Raw genomic sequence first — 17,466 nt, forward strand, 5'->3', positions numbered from 1 at the left:
TTGGACTTAATGAAGCATCTGTGTCTCCTCAAGTAATAGGAAAAATCTAACATTCACTTAATGATTACATGCAGATACATTAAACAATTGTAGCAAAAAATAAATTATATACATGCCCAAAAATTGCAGATTAGCATGCTCTGGTCAATTTTATTTTAAGTATTCTCTATTGTCAGTCAAACCTGTATTTTAATCAGTGAAAAATGATAACTCCATACATTTGTTTTTCCAGTTAACCACAACAGTATCCAAAATTCAGAGAATTCTCAGAGAGTGCTAATGTGGATTTGACATTTTTGTTTGGGAAAAGACACCCTTAGTAATCACATCTATGTTCCGTGGTGTCTCAGCAAGCATTAAGAGCTGCTTAGTTTTTCAGTGAAGTAATTAGTAACCAATTACATTGAAGATTCTAGAAATGAGAAATTAAGAATCGTTTTCACTGTAAGTGGCTGTAAAATGTAGATTGTTCATTGTTGTTCATTAATTCAAAATGATTTTTTTCCCTTCTTCCAAAAAGTAGCATTTGTCTCAAGGAGATTCTGCAGGCAACAAAAGCAAAGATTATTGCATGACAGACAGTGCCTCCACCCAAAGTTAAGTAGATTTGTAAGATTATCAGAACTCTCCTTTTCCTGTCCTGGATAGAAATTCTTCCTACGAAGCCATAGGATCTGATCCTCCCCACCAATTTGCTGTGGTTGGGAGAGTTATTTTATTGTCTAGTTTTGTTGAAAGCATTTTTCTCTGAGCCATTTTTTATTTCTTTTTTTTTCTTTTATTGAATATTTTCTTTATTTATATTTCAAATGTTATCCCCTTTCCAGGTATCCCTTCTGGAACCTCCCTATCCCATCCTTCCTGCCCCTGCTTCTATGAGGGTGCTAACCCACCCATCCACCCATTCACCCACTCCCACCTTTTAACTCCCATTTTTCAAAACCATATTGTTGCCATTGTTTTTGTAGTTGTTATTATTGTTGTTGTTAAATATATTCCTTAAAATGTTATAGACCAAGAAGTAACTCTCCTACAGATTCTTACACTTGATTTTAGGCAAGGTCAAATATGTCCAGTTTGATTACTACTCAAGAGTACTCTAACTCTTCAAAACATTCTGCTTAACCAGGAATAGTGGTCATGAGCTCAAGGACAGCCTGGGCTACAGAGAGATCACCAGGTTTGTCTGAGCTTGAGAGAAACTTCTTCAGAGAAATACAGGGGTGGAAGGTGGGGATGAGGGGAGGAAAACAAAAACAAGAAAAAGAAACACCCACTTCTCCTATCTATTGACTGGCTTCAAGGCTTGATTTTCTTATATTCTGTCAATATTCGTTCACATCCAGTGAAAGTAGAGGACCTACTCTGTGACACTGAGTTCAGCAACAGCTTTTAAATTTTACACCAAAATCTCAGGTTAACAAATAGAAAAATAGCCGGGCTGTGGTGGCGCACGCCTTTAATCCCAGCACTTGGGAGGCAGAGGCAGGCAGATTTCTGAGTTCAAGACCAGCCTGGTCTACAGAGTGAGTTCCAGGACAGCCCGGGCTTCACAGAGAAACACAGTCTCGAAAAACAAACAAACAAAAAAAAAAAACAAATAGAAAAATAACTAATAATATTAGATCAAATAAAAGAGTTTCTATACAGGTATGCAACAAAAGAAAAAGACAACGTTTGCAAAAATATGATTAGCATTCCAAACATATGCATGAAATACGTGAAACTCAATACCAAAATATAAATTACCTGATTAAAATGGGAAAATATCCTGGGTAAACATTTCTTCAAAGAAGTGACACAGAATATGAGAGGGTAGAAACCGTCTTGTGGTTTCACCTCGTTGGTAGAAAGGGTTTCATAAATAAGACATAAGACATAAATAACAGAAGTTGAGTGTATGAAGAGCAAATGAGGATGGAAATATTTGACATCAAAAGTTATAATTTATAATGGTGACATAAACAACTGTGAGGATTGAAGAACAAGAAATTAGTCATGGAGAGAATGGGGAAATAAAGCATGAAATCAAAGTGTGCTGCTTGCTGGTGGAAGAATAAACTCCCAGAGTGACAATGATGGCACCTACCAAAGAAGAGTGAGGAGTAAGACTAGGGAGGAATTTGATAGCTAATTGAATGTATATATATTTAGAAGAAATTTATAATTCCAACTGTTGGGGGAAGTTTGAGAAACACACTTGAAAAGTTCACAAAGCAAAGTAGTTAAGTAACTACCAGATCAAAAATATCTCTATCTGAGACTTAAACATTGATCACAGCACACTGACTATTTCAGTTGTGAATAATTTTCAGAAAGTTACAATGTCAGGATGGGATGCACATTAAATAAATTGTGCTGTAGATAAAATGAGAGTGTAGAGGGCTACCTAACATGTGTGCTGCCCTGGAGAGAGGCTTGAGGGACTAAATCATACCAGACCCAACAGTGGAGAATCAACATGAGACCTGAGTTTGGTGAGGAAAGATCAGAAAAACTAGAAAGGATACCAAGAAAGGGTAAAGTAGGAGGGACAGAAGGTCGCTAAAGGCTCCATGGGACATGGAAGTGGCAGGAGATTGGAACGAAACCTACAAGTCAGGCCCAGGAGGACGGAAGAGATTATGGTGGAGGGAAATCTATTAAAATACGGTTAGAAAATGCCACAATAATGTTATCACCTCGTCTGCTTATTTGAAAGTAATAAAATTAAATAAAAAAAAAAAATAAGTGAAAGGTGAGCCATACTACTCACTCAACTAAGTACACTGTTCCAAACCTGTCTTTAGAGACAGTTTGTTCCAGAAGTACTCCAAGTTCTAGAATAGTAAAGATTTGTGGAAAAGGCTCAGCTCACATCCTGTGAGCACCTTTTCTGTAGGAACAAATGAGCAGAAATGTTATCCTCTGATGGTCAGCTTTAAGTCAACTTGACTAAGTTATAGTACCCAATTACTGACTTAAATGTTAATTCCATTAATTGTGAAGTTTTTTTCATAAAGTATACAGGTGCTAAATACATACATACATACATACATACATACATACATACATATGTAAATGTTAGTTAACTGAACAAGAGACATGCCCTACATAATCTTGGTGAACCTGATTCCATCTGCTGCTGAAAAGCACAAGAGTAGAGCTGCCTCTTCCTTGAGACAGCAATAACAATACAGCCTTAGCTCTTTCCTGAGAGTCCAAACTAGAAGCCTTTCCAGTGGAGTTCTGACTTGCCTAGTCAGCCCCCACAGGCAGGTAATTACATGCGATTTATATCTCCTAGTGTCTCTGTTTCCCAGATTAAACCATGACCAAGATCTATACAATGCCAGACACAGATATAAAAACAAAGCTGTACTGGAGTGATAAAAAGTGAGTCAGGGAAAGAGGTTGCTTTTTTATATTGAGTGGCCAGAAAAAGCTCACTGATAAGATACTGTGGTTGACTGATTGTCTCACTGGTATAATTCCTCATCCCTCCATTACCCAGCCCTTTTACCATGTGCCTTTGCAATACTTTTTACTAAACAGCAAGATCAATTTTCCCAGCAGTTGACTGGGAAAAGCAAGATCTGTTTTTCCCATCTATTCCCACATGGCTGGCTTTGTTGTATGCTTTTCTTTTACTGATCACTGTTTTGTTTTTGTTTGCTGTTGTTATTGTTGTTGTTGTTTGGGTCTTTTGTTTTTTGTTTTTGTTTTTGCCAATGAAAAATTAAAAGATGAGCAGAAGCTTGAGAAAGACTTGCTTAAAATATCACACGCTTCATTCTTTGCTCACAAACAAAGCTATACTAGGGCTCAGAGAAGATTTAAAGCTACTAGCCCTAATTATCCTAGGCAAGGCCATAGATTAGCTAAAAGCCACATGACTTTTGAACTTATGAGTCTGACCATCCAAGATAAACAGGAAGAGCCTAGCTGACCTGTAACTGAAAAGAAGACAAGTCAAGGACCCCAAATGTGAAGAACAAGCAAGTCTGCTCAGATTGAATGATGTTCCTGCATTACATGCATCTTTGTTGCTGGAATGCAACTGGTGTTTGTTATCATTTGGGATTCAGCATTACAGAAGCCACCAGTAACTGTCTGGTATGAAATTTGAATAGGCTTGAAGGAGTCAGAAGATAAGGCCATAATAAAGCACCAGTATCCCAAGACACAAAAACAACCAAGATTAAGCTCTCTAATGCAAGAGTCTGCTTGGCATGACAAGGGTTTGTAGACAGAGCTGTGTGGTGGGACTAGAAAGTGTCAGGAGAAAAGGCAAGTAGTCAAAATTTATTAAGCTTTCTAATATGAGGTAAGCCTTAGTGAGACAAGAAATTGATACAGGGTTTTAGACAAATTGTTATTAGAATCTGACTTTTCATTTTAAATGTGACTCTCAGCTATGGAATAGAAAAAGGAACTATTGTTGATTGGATGTGAAATATCCCCTTTTGGTTCATGTATTCAAGTTCTTAGCCCCCAACTTGCAATGACTTGCAGGGAGACGGGACCACTAGAAGATTGAAGGAAGTCGTTTAAAGAGGAAACTAAAACATGAAACCCAGAGCATTCTTTAAATATTTATTCATTGAAGACAAACTCTAAAGATACCTCCAGGTAAATACTACCTGTGGTAGTTCAATATCAGATACTATTCATGTAACTAGCATCACAGGATGCCCCTAAAAAGACATTCACTCTTTGCCTGAAATTTTTCAAAGCTGAACACTGTACTATCTCTAACAAAGACTTTCCAAACAGCTAGAATGTCTACTAGAAGCATCCATCAAATCTGCTTCTCTGTTTGCCTGTTGATTACTCACAATTGTTATTTTACTTCACTTGCTTTACAAGCCAACAGGATAATGGCTTGTGTGGCCCCAGACTTCTCTATACAGAACATACAAGGCAAATCCTAAAGCCACCGAGACCTGTATCATTAGTCTTAGGCAGTGTGCTACAACAGTAGGATTTCAACACTTCAGGATGATGATGATGATGATGATGATGATGATGATGATGTATTGATTAATTTTGTTATTTGACAATTTTGTTATATATTCTTTCTCTCTGTCTCTCTGTCTCCCTCATATTACTCTCCCATTCTTATCACCCACTATTTCCCATCCAGTCCATTTCCCAGACTCATAGTTCTATCCTTAAAATGTAGAATTAGTTCTAGACTCCAAAATGTGTAAATTGCAGTTTTACATTATGACATTTCAACTTAAATTGTTACTACAAGTCAATCATTTTAAATGTTTTGAAAATGTGCTTTCACCTCAATGAACAATGGTTCATTGTTCATTAACATGAACAATGGTTCATTGTTCATTAACATGAACAATGGTTCATTGTTCATTAACATGAACAATTGACATTGTTCAAAGACATGACAAAGATTGTGTGGCCAGGTTTTATTTTTTGTTGTTTGGGATTTTTATATCTCAAACAAGATTCCTCACTAAACCTGTAGCTCATTGAGCTGACAAGGCTGGCAATAAATTTTAGAAATCCACCAGTCTCACTGCCCTCACATCCTGAAGTGCTGTAGCTATAGTCTGAGCATTTGGGTAATAAGATTCCAAACTCAGGTATTTTTCCAGCTGAGCCATTGACTTAGTTACTTTTCTATTGATGAGGTAAAACATCATAACCAAGGCTACTTATTTTTTAAAAAGTAATTAGTGGTGTTTATGGTTACAGAGAGTTTAAATCCATCATGATAGAGGAAAGGTATGGTACTGCGAGGGTATGGTGACAAAAAGGGCTGAAAGCTCACATTTATATTCATAAAAGAAGGAGCAGAGAGCACATTAAGGATGGCAGGGGGCTTTGGAAACTGAATTCAAAGCTTACCTTCAGTGATTCCTCCTCCTAAAAGGTCACACCTCCTAATCCTTCCCAAACAGTTCCACCAACTGAGGACCAAGATTTCAAATAATATGAGGTCATAGAGTTCATTCTCATTCAAACCACCACAGTTATCTCTGTAGCCCACAAACCATCTTTTACCAAACTCTTAACTGCAAAAATACTTTCAAAATGAGGCTGTTTCCTTGGGTATGCATTTCTCAGGAAAGGTGGACCCACCCACCCCTCACCCAGGGAAAGCTGGAGAGTCCTACAGAACTAAAGTTGCAGGATCTCCATGACACAAGACAACAACTGGAGTCCTGGTAAGGATCCAGTAGAGATAGTGTAGTTGAAGCCAGAGGCCATGAACCAGACTAGTGGCTCATTGCAATGAACACTTGCATATGAGGCTGTTTGGGCAAAGTGTGTACTATGTGACTCTGGGACATATTGCAGCTTTCACAGTGAGATGTTTGTTAGTTGGTTGGTTGGTTGGAAGGTTTGTTGTTGTTGTTTATAGTTTTTGGGTGAATGGAGAGGTATTTTATATTTACTTTTTGTGGTTTTCTTTTAAGGGTGGGTTGCGAGGGAAGAAGGAGGATAACAAGGAATGAAGGAAGATGTGCAGTGTGAGAGTCACAAAGAATTAGAAAAATGTTTTTTTTAAGTACACATTTTTTTTGTTGTTCTTGGATACTATAATATATTGCTCTGATAACAACACTTCAGCAAAGACCCTTCAGGTTTGAAAAGATTTAATTGATCAAAACAGATTTCAAAATATTCTTAGAAACAAGCATCGTGTAATTTCAGGTAAAATAAACCAACAATGGCATCCAGAGTGTGTGGCTGAAGAATTCTTAGGACCTTGTAATGTGAGTGAGTGAAAGTATAGTAGGGACTTATGTAACATTATGGCACACAGTAGCCTTCATTAGCTGAAAATAGAAAATCTATTGTGAGATAAATGGGACACATAACATAAGCTATTGCTTTAATTGCACCTAACACTTGCACAAATAATGAAAAAACAAACATTGACTTGCTTTTCAAGGAATGAAGCCCTTTTGCGCTATATTATGAATACAACTTGACAGAGTTTCATCAAACATGTCCAGGTATTAGAGCTGGCTGTTTGGCAGCAATTATTAGAATTTCTTTTCCTAATTCTTAAAATTGTCAAACACTTCAAGGTTTGTTTACCAGTTCTCTAAAAATACCAGTAAAATTCATATCTAATAATATGTCAACATCATGGATTTCCATTGTATTTTCTTATTTGAGCCCACTGCTTAGAAATTTAAGAATGCATATATTCACTGGCAAAACTTACAACAATCACCCTAATGGTATTATGTTTATTGTGATAGAAAATTAGGAGGAATGGATTTATGGCAGACATCAACTTTTAAAAAGTAGTTAATAGTTATCATGCTTATAGTATTAGCCATTTCAGTTAGTTAATTAGTTACATTATTGTTCAATACAGTCCCAGAAAGAATATCATTTTCACAGAAACTATACAAAGCAAAATATTTTTAAGAGTAAATGCACACTATCCCTCTTCATTTGGGAAACATTAGAATGAATAATTTCTTTAAAAAAAAAGTATCACTGAAACAATGTCAGCTCAGTCTCTTCTCCCCCCCCCCCAACTTCTTAGCTTTTGAGGTTAATTTTGAGAATAATTTCATTCTCTGTTTCACAACTACCCAGCTGTACAGCTGATGTCTACAGTGAGAGATACAGACAGAGTAAGAATAACAGCACTCAAATAATATTTCTATTATGGGCATTGAATTTTGGTTTTGAAACAATTTCCATATGTCATTAAATATTCTTTTATTAATTTTCCAATGTCATAAAACATAAAACTATTAATACCAGTGGAAAATATGTAAATTAGATGGGCGTCTGTTTTCATCATAGACTATTATATAAGCCCAGTTTGTCAGTCTAGCCTCCTGGAGGGAGCCTATTTCTTCAGCTTCAGCTTTCTTAGTTAAAAAGTGAAAAAATAGAAAAGCCCCTATCAGTTTTTATACCTGGTGATTTTCTCCTGTGATCAACATCCAAATAGTTGTTATGTTAATAAATTTGATTGTTAAGATGATGTTTTATTATTTGCAAAACTATTTTGTGCATAAAAACATTTAATTGTCCCCTATTCCATGAGCTGGTGTGACTGCCAACTTTTTGGAAGAGAAGGGGAAGGACCTCTGGATTCATAAAGTATTCCAAAGGGCATGAGACTAACGAAGGCAAACCCAGATCTAGAATGCAGATCATTAGACCAAATCAAATTCACTGAAAATTTGTAATACATTGAAAAATTACCATGAGAAAAAAACCTTAAAATATTCAATATTCGCGTTCTTAATATTTTGATCTCCCTGGGAAATGAGTAGGAAAGCTTTCAAAGGAAATTACACTTGTCTCATCCTTCCCAAGATGCAGGCTATAATTCTGAGAAGAAGCTAATGATGTCTAAGGAAAGCAAGGGGAAATTAAGTGGAATAGGTAATAGAACATCTGTGTCTTTTCTACATATATTGTAAAACTGAGGAACTAGTAGCTGACAGTTACATTTCAAGGTAATGAGCATCACATTTAATTTTACACCCTCATAAATGCGTTGCCTGTTTCCAACATGCCTACCCACATAATAGGCTATATTCTGTATGTAAAAACAGCATCACCACTAAACAGAAATATTACATCTCAAAGAGTCATTTTTAGTGAGGCAACTAAATAATATTCTGACTTTGGGCTTTTTCTTCATTTCTGATCAATTCATTGACCTTCAAAATGTTCCTAAACCTTTGTCAGACTTGGTTTAATAACTAAATTCTAAAACAAAATTTACAAAGTCGTTTAGTTAGCTAGTGTGAGAATCTAGGGTAAATGAAAAGGCAATAAACCAATTATATTTTTTAATAGTTTGATACAGGAGACTCATGCATGAGCTTCATGTTTCATATATGAGTATTGTATTTACATTATTTCCATACATCCTTCCCCTCCAACTCTTTGAGTGGCCCTCACTCTCTCTCAGATTCATGACCTCTTCTTCTATAATAATTACTACCATAACACACATACAAACATGTAGACATGTAGACATACATATATATATAATATATATATATATATATATATATATATATATATATATATATATATATATATATTATATATATATGTAAAAGCTGCTAAGTCAATTCAGATTTACTTGTATGCATATGGGGGGTTAGGGCTGAAAATTTAGATTTGATACCTATCCGTGGAGAACCAAAATATCTTAACAATGTCCTCATGTTATGAAATGTGGGTCATTGTTGGGGAGATGGTTTGGGACTCTGTGTATTCAGATGGTGATTTCTACCTGGAGCTCTGGTTACAGTCTAGATACTACCCATATCATAATTACTGAACCATCTCCTGTATCAATGTTGTAAAAAGAATGCTCCCAGTTATCTCTAGTTGGTTACTAAAAAGCAGATAAGCCTATGACTGGGCTGAGAAATTAAGATTCTGATCTCAATTGTGCGGGGTCCTAAAAGGAGACTGAAAGCCCAGAAGGAGTCATGACAAACAGATCACCAAGGGATTTGCCATGAAGACACATGGACCAGAGCAAGCTCGGTCAAGACTCAAACTGCAAGTAACACAGGACTTTTAGCTAAGAATTAGATAGCTTAGAGGCTTAGAATAGATGACTATTTGCCCAGTCATAGTACTTATGCTTGTTAATAAACTTACTAGATCTTTGTATCAACTCTTTTGGAGCCAGTACAAGAATAGATAAAGATTTCATCTGTAAATGGCAGCCCATAGGTCCTGTCACTTCTACAGGACTGTGAACATCCATTCTAAAATGGTTAAGATTAACTATTGCCTTGTAATTTCATAGGCCCTATGCATATGACAGTGAAAGAATACAACTTACCCTGTGGAGTTTACATTTTGGTGGGAAACACAGATATATAAATAAATGGATATCTGATTTCTCAAGTCCTAAAAAGTGATATGGTGTCCTAGTTATTGTTTCTATTGCTGCAATGAAACACCATAACCAAATAGCAAGTTGGGTTTATTCAGTTTACATTTTCACAGCAGAGTTTAATATCAAAAGAAGTCAGGACAGGAATTCAAACAGGACAGTAACCTGGAGGCAGATGCTGACGCAGGGGCCATGGAAGGGTTCTACTTAATAGCTTATTACCCATGGTCACTTAGCCTGCTTCTTACAGAACACAAGACCACCCGCACAGGGATGGCACCAACCACACTGATCTAGGTCCTCCCCCATCAATCACTAATTAAGAAAATGCCCTATCGAGGCATTTTCTCTCTTTTTTTAATTTATTTTTTATTGGATATTTTATTTACATTTCAGATGCCATCCCCTTTCCCCATTTTCCCTCCCTAGAAAACCCCTATCCCATACCCCCTTCTCCTTTTTGCTTTTATACAATTTTTTTAATGTTAACCAATGGCTTTATAAGTTTGGTAATGCTCAATATCAATCAGAAGTGTAACCTAATACCCAATCTAGATATATCAACTATCTTTGACTGGCGGAGACATGTGAACATCTGCCTCCATGTCTGGCCCCCCTGTCTCTTTCTCTCTCATCACCTAGCTCTCGAGGCATTTTCTCAATTGAGATTTTCTCCTTTCAGATGACTCTATATTGAGTCTAGTTGACATAAAACCAGCCAGGACAATATGGGAAAAAAAAACAAAATGAAATAAAATAAAAATGTTCAAGGGAGTTCTGAACAGTAAAATGAGGCATGTACTAAGGCCATGAGGCACACTGTTTGGTAGACCCAGCCACAGCACCAAGGCCCCATTGGGTGACGAAATAAAGCAAAGCAGTGAGTAGCAGGAACTGAAGTCAAAACAGTGTTCACCCTGCCAGGGATGCAGAGCCTTGAAACCAAAGTGTTCTTCACAAACTACTGTTGTGATCATACTTAATTCTCCACAGGATCTTTCTGATTATGTGTAAAGAACGCGCTGCAGTGTGAAAAGGCAGGGTCAGATGTAGTGATAAGAAAAACAATTGCAAACGACCCAATGAGAATGTATCATAATGTGGGAAAGAGCTGCAGAAGTGCAAATAATAAACGGTAGTCAGACTCTTCAAGACATATGTCAAAGGAAAGACTGCCAGAATTTCCTGTTAGTTTGGCAGTGGGAAGTGCGGGGAGTCAAAAATAACTCTGAGAATTCTGGCCTGGTGAATCGGAACGGGAAGATGAATATGCCTTCAATAAGATGAGGAGAGGAAAGGTATATCAGATTTGTGTAGGTAGTGAATGAGTAAACCAAGGGTTTCCTTTTGGATATATTAAAGTTAGAGTTGCTATTAACTACCTAGGTGACTGTTACATAGAAAGTCAGATGAGTGATGCCTAAGTTCAGCAGAAGCTGGGGAGTTGGCCTTTGAAGGGTGACTTGACCTAAGAAGTAAAAATAGCAAAGAGAAAACAACAAGACAGTGAATTCCCAGGGATGCCCAGAATGTTGGGAAGGATCAAAGAGCTGGAAAGACTGAGACAGAAAATGGTTAGTGATAGAGGTGGAAACACTGAGAGAAACACAAGTCCTGGAAAACAACTGAAAGAATACATTGAGAAAGGGCCTAAAATCTGTCAAATGTAGCTTGAAGATTAAGTTAGAAAAAGCAAAACAAAATAAGAAGGAACAAAATAAGCAGACAAAAGTGTCGATCACATAAGTGTCAATGCACAAGTCCATGATGACTTTAGTACAATCCCTTCCATGATAGAGGAGACAAGACCCCTTGTTGAAATTGTAGTTAGTTCAAGGGAGAAAAACTAAGGAAAAGGATGATTTGAGTTTGGTGAGAACTTGTCAAGAGTTTTTGTGCTAAGAGGGCAGAGAATTGGGGATGCTGAGTGGAAGGGTTCGTGGCATCAAGGCATAAGAAGATGATTGTAAAGGAAAGTGGTTCGTGGGGGAACGAGAAGCAATTTCAAAATACTGATCTGAGAGCAGCAGCAGCAGATGAAGAACAGTACATAACACTGAGGCTGCCTTTACCAAGGTCGTGGTGATGGCCAGGCATATGTAATAATGTGGGCAGTTTCTTTTAATTGTTTTAGGGAAATGGGGGAGCAAGATCATCAATAGAAACTTAGTAGAGAAAGGTTGGAAAGTTTGAGAAAAAATAGTGTAATAATGACTTAAAATAATGGGGAAAGGGAAATGGAGAAGGTATGTCCTGGAAATGCTAAAAAACACCTGGAATTACTTACCATTAGTAGTTTACAATTTAGTCATGATCATGTACTTTCTCTCAGCATGATCGCTTCCCTCATTATCATACTGTTCAGAGAGCTGGGTGTGGTTGTGCATGCCTACAATCCCACTAATGAAGGGTTGAGGCAGGATTGAAAGACTCGCAGTAGTTTGTACTATTCAGCAGAATCACATCTCAAAAGTGGGGGTAGGGAATCCAAAGAGTATAATTTAGAAAGGACTGAACGTCTTTGAATAGGTCACTGTGAACACAACAGGGTCAGATTGGTGCAAGTACAAGAGTAGCTGGTGTCTTTGATATCGAGAGAAACAAAAGGATGAGAAAAATAAGATATGGTATTCAGAGAAGGAGATCGTTGTTGGTAGGTGATGCGGGTGATAGAGTTATGGGTAAAATCCTCAGACATGATGTAATTAGGTGTGGGTGACTGAGCATGGGTGGAGAAATAATTTTGAAGATCAAGAAACTGAAAGTTCATGGTCCTTCAATGGTACAGGTCTGTCAGAGATGAGATATCACCAGGAAAAGAAGCTATCTATGGAATCCCTTTATTGCCCCACAAAATTTGATAAAAGCCAGCTGAGAACACTGGTTTGCAAAACATTTCTTCTGTCATCCAATAGCAGATTCAAGCACACAGGACCCTGAAAGCACCTTTGGTGTCTAAGAAATGAAACTGTAATAGCATTAGAAAAATGTACTCTTTCTCTATGACAATTGTAAATTCTTAAGATGGCCAGTCTGCTATAACCTTTCCCTGTGATGCTCTTCAGGAAAATTCATGTGTACATCCTGGTCATTAAGAATGTTGGAACAGTGTCAACTAGCCCTCCACTTCCTGACTAGTTACATACCTTAATTCTTTCAGAAGAATGAGGTGTAACTAAATGTTGGTTTTGCTCTGGAAGATTCTCTAAAATAAGCATAAAATAGAATGAGTATTAAAAATTATACTCTATATTTTAGGTAATAGGCAACAAGTTATTCTTGTACAACCAAGCTTACAGGGAAGACAACCTACTAAAAGTCAAACGTTGGGTGCCCTTCATTTCCTCCTATCAAGGCAATATAACATAAACATATAATTTTAACTATAATAGAATGCCCTTTGCTAGACACACTGAGATTCAAAATTTTTATGGTAAAGTATTTTCCACAATGTTATTATTATAAATGTCATTAAGACAGAAATCTTTATCTGTCCTTGTCTTAGGTTTCTTTATATACAATTTTCAAGTAAAATATATTATCAATTTTAATCGAAGCTCTTTCTCTGTCAGAAAGATAAACAAGCAGACAGACAGACAGACAGGCAATGTATATATGACCAAATTGGCTTTCATATCATAACTTATCTGCAACGTGCTGGCAATGTCTAATTACTGTGTTGATATAATCTTACCACAGTAAAGTAGATTTAATGGAGGAGCAAAGAGAAGAGAGAAGAAGACGAAAAAACAGATCCAGAGAGTGCCTGTCAGGGTTTAAATGTAAAATGTGCTCTGGAATCTCACGTTTGAATGCTGAGTCTCTGGGTGCTCATGCTGTTTCGGGAGGTTGTAGAATATGGAAGAAGTGTAGCTTAGCCAACGGCACGGGATTGTGAGAACAGGATTTTAGACTGCTGTTTCTAGTCCACACTGGGGCTTTTCTGTTTCCCAATCCTCCAAGATATGAAGAAGTGCTGCTTTGTACTCCTGATCTGGTGAAGGTGGGTGTCTGTGTCTGGGCTGCCACAGCCACCACCAAGCCTTCTGCCTATGGGATAGACTCTGTTCTGAAACTGGGGCAAACTAAATCTCTTCCTTTCAGTTTCTTTTCTATCAGGTATTTTGATACAGCAATGAAAAAAGTAATTATTATAGATTCATTAGAATGGAGTGGGTGTCACGGGAGAAAGCAAAATATGCCTGTCCATTTGGATAAGTCCAAGAGAAAGAAGAAGCAGACAGTGAGGCTGACACGGAATCAATAAGTAGCAGTGATCACAAACTGCACCCTTCTCCAAAACCTGACAGAGTCATTAACCCAAAATGGAACATCTGTCAAGGTTTGACCTTGCCGATATTTACATTGAAGTTAGATATGTGGTGATGTAGCACAAGAATTAATCCTAACCAAAGGAAGAGATAAATCTGCTATGGGAAAATTATGAGGAACAGACATGTAAGTACTTCATATCATTCTTTGAGGAAAACTGCAAAAACAAGACAAGAGTTTGATTCTACATGCTGGTTCTCTCATTAGAATGACAAAGCAAGAGGGTTTGAAAGCCCTAAAAACGTAATTATCAAGGCAATAACTAATCGTCCCAATGAGGCAGAAAAAGGAGAGGAAATGAAGAAATAAATGAGTTCTGTAAAGTGTTCTTAGTGAATTAAGGAGGTAATAGACGGGACAACAGCAGGAAGAGTGAGCACACCGCCAAGGACAGATGTGAAGATGCTGGCACACATAAATCAGGAGAGCGGAGTCCTTAAGTCATGAAAACGCGAGATCAGCACTGCCACAGACAGATTGTTTGAGTGTGAACAGAAAATGGAAATAAAAGAAATTCCTATTGGATTTTTTAGTTTCTATTCAAATATTGTCTCACTTGGAAAGTGACATTCAGACTCCAAAGAGTATTATAAATAAGTTGTTCGGCAACCAGTAGAAAAACATAAATGTGAAAGATATCGAAGGAAAGGATGCTTTTAAATTGCTGTTCACAAATTATTTGTTATCTGGAAAGAAGAACTATAGCTTTTTATTGAAGAGTGGTCACTTCTTAACAAAGAGGCCATACCTGGCATTGTAGGTGGGTACTGGTATTATATATCTAACTATAAGATAATGTAAGACTTTTCTGCCAAAATGTATTTACTTTGAATCTAAATAAGACTTTCAATATAAGTACAAGTTAGCAGGAAGTCCTAAAGTTAGAAGAAGCCATTTGGAATATTTTAAATTTGAAAAAGGAAATTCCTTATATCTCTCCAAATCCCTGCAATAAATTAATTCTAAAGGACAGAGTAAATATTCTAGATAGAAAGTAGCATAACAATCAAAAGCAACACACAAGTTTAAATTGGATGCTTGTTCCCAAAACAATCTTGGCTGCAAGGTGGCACTGTAGGAAACTCAAGAGGTCATTCTGTCTACAGAAGCAACCATTCAGCTGGAGAAAGCAATTGGAATCCTTGATAATCTGATACTTTGATAATCTGCAACCTAATTCGACACACAATAACCTTGGGAGTTCTTGAGGAACAAAGAAGATGCTGACTTTTCCAAAGTGAGCCGCACATGTAAACCAGTTGTTATGCAAACCATTCCTTAGCTACTCCTCTATAACTGAGGATGGCCGACAAGAATTTTGTCCTCTCAAAGTGCTGTATAATGCAAACTCACAGGCTTGCTTGCACTCATTTCAGCTCTACCAACAGCTGGCACACACTGAAAGATTTAAAGACACAGAACTCTGTTGCTCCCATCTTTGAGCCCGTCCTTTTAGGAAGTCTTTGTCAGGTCTCTGGCACTTGCACCTGCAGACAGACTTAGAGATCTCACCTATAGGTTGGAAGATGGAGTTGTGGAAGATGAGTCTTCACAGACAGCCTAGAACAAATCTACAAGGACTTTGCATGGCACCAATGATTTGGAGTTTTACGCAGCTGGCAAGATAAATCTAACAAAGAACTCCAAGGAGCAATGGGGACATGATTCTTTACACGGTGCTTTCTTTAAGGTGGCACTCGGTATAATGCTGTGACACAGGCTTGAAACTGGAGCGAAACCAACTGGTGTGCAAGTTTTAGCCTTTTCTTCTCACATGATCTCAGCCACATCATGTACCCTTTAAGAACCAGGCTCTTACTGGAGGACCCAGAGAGTTTAGAGGTCTGGGGTGGGGTGGGGTGGGGTGGGGGGTGAGGGTGGGGTAGGGGGACATTGTTGTGGAGACAGGTGGTGGGGAGGAGGTATGGGATGTGGAACAGTCGGAGGTGGGCGGGGGAGGGGGATAAAATTTGGAGTTTAAAATTAAAACATAAAGAACGAGGATCTTTATCTTAAGTGATACGTGAGGTGATTTGAATCTGTAGTTTTAATTCAATGCTAGCTGTTTTACCAGTGAGATTTTGTAACAGGGAAATTAGTGTGCTCTGAGATTTCTTTCAGCAAGGTTAGCTCCCTATGAGGACACATCCCACCATTACAACGTTTCTCCCATGATGCACTTTCCTCTTAGTCCTAGCTTTTCAATTTTTCACCAACCCGGAGAAAAAATAACTACAGCTTTCAACAAAATTGGGCTGGGTTCTCTCCTCTGCCACTTTACTCACGTCATCTTTGAGTCATGTCTACTCTGCCTTACTATGCTTTCAGGAAACAAGCAATTTTTAAATCTTCATTTGTTAAAGGATGTGCCCAGGATACATTCAGTTATCAGAAACTGAACGCTTCCAGTTGGTCCTATTTTCCTTTTTAAACATTCTCAGGAAGAAATTACGAAATTATCAGCATCCTCCAAAATACCTGTGTTCTTCCTTATCCTCTGGTGTAACGTTCCTATCTTCATTTCAGGATCTCAAAGCCCCTTAATTGAGGTTCAATTAGATTCTGTGAGCTGGGACTCCTGGTTCAATAGTCTCCTCTTCCTGCTGGCACTGTTTACCCGCCCACAGATGATCCATGCGTGCCTCCTGGCCACACTTCTTGATTTCCTCTATATTGGTTCCTCTGTCCCAAAGTTCTTCATCTCCAATAATGTACCGTGTCATCTTCTATGGGCCCTCTATCTATAGTGCTATATTCTCAAATTATCCTCTTTAAAAGTTACCTCCTCTCTTTTAAATTTATATATAAACCTCCCCCCCACCCCCAAATTTCTCTTAACTCTCCAATGACTTGAGTTTTCTAACACTTTTGTTCAAGAGAGCAATCGCTGGTCTTTACTCCATTCTTCACTCAATATACTACCCACGGTTCTTTATTTCAAAGTGCACATGGACAACTTTTAAATGAGTCAAAGTCTTTTAGTGTGATCAAATAAGTACTTAACCATACTTTTCATCCAAAGAAAATGTTTCTTCACTTATCAAATAAGTACTTAACCATACTTTTCATCCAAAGAAAATGTTTCTTCACTTGACAAATAACACTTACGTTAAATTTAACTCAAAATTGGGTTACTTGACTGTAAAAACAAGGTTTTATAAAGGCTTAATTATAAAGTTGACTAGTGAATAGATGATTTCAGAAGATTATTTGAAAAAAATGTTTAGCTATCCTCCTATGTAAATTCTTTTAAAAAAATACTGGTAATGCAATACATTTGT

The sequence above is a fragment of the Arvicanthis niloticus genome, chromosome 16 (genome assembly GCF_011762505.2).
Source record: "Arvicanthis niloticus isolate mArvNil1 chromosome 16, mArvNil1.pat.X, whole genome shotgun sequence".
Taxonomy (NCBI): domain Eukaryota; kingdom Metazoa; phylum Chordata; class Mammalia; order Rodentia; family Muridae; genus Arvicanthis; species Arvicanthis niloticus.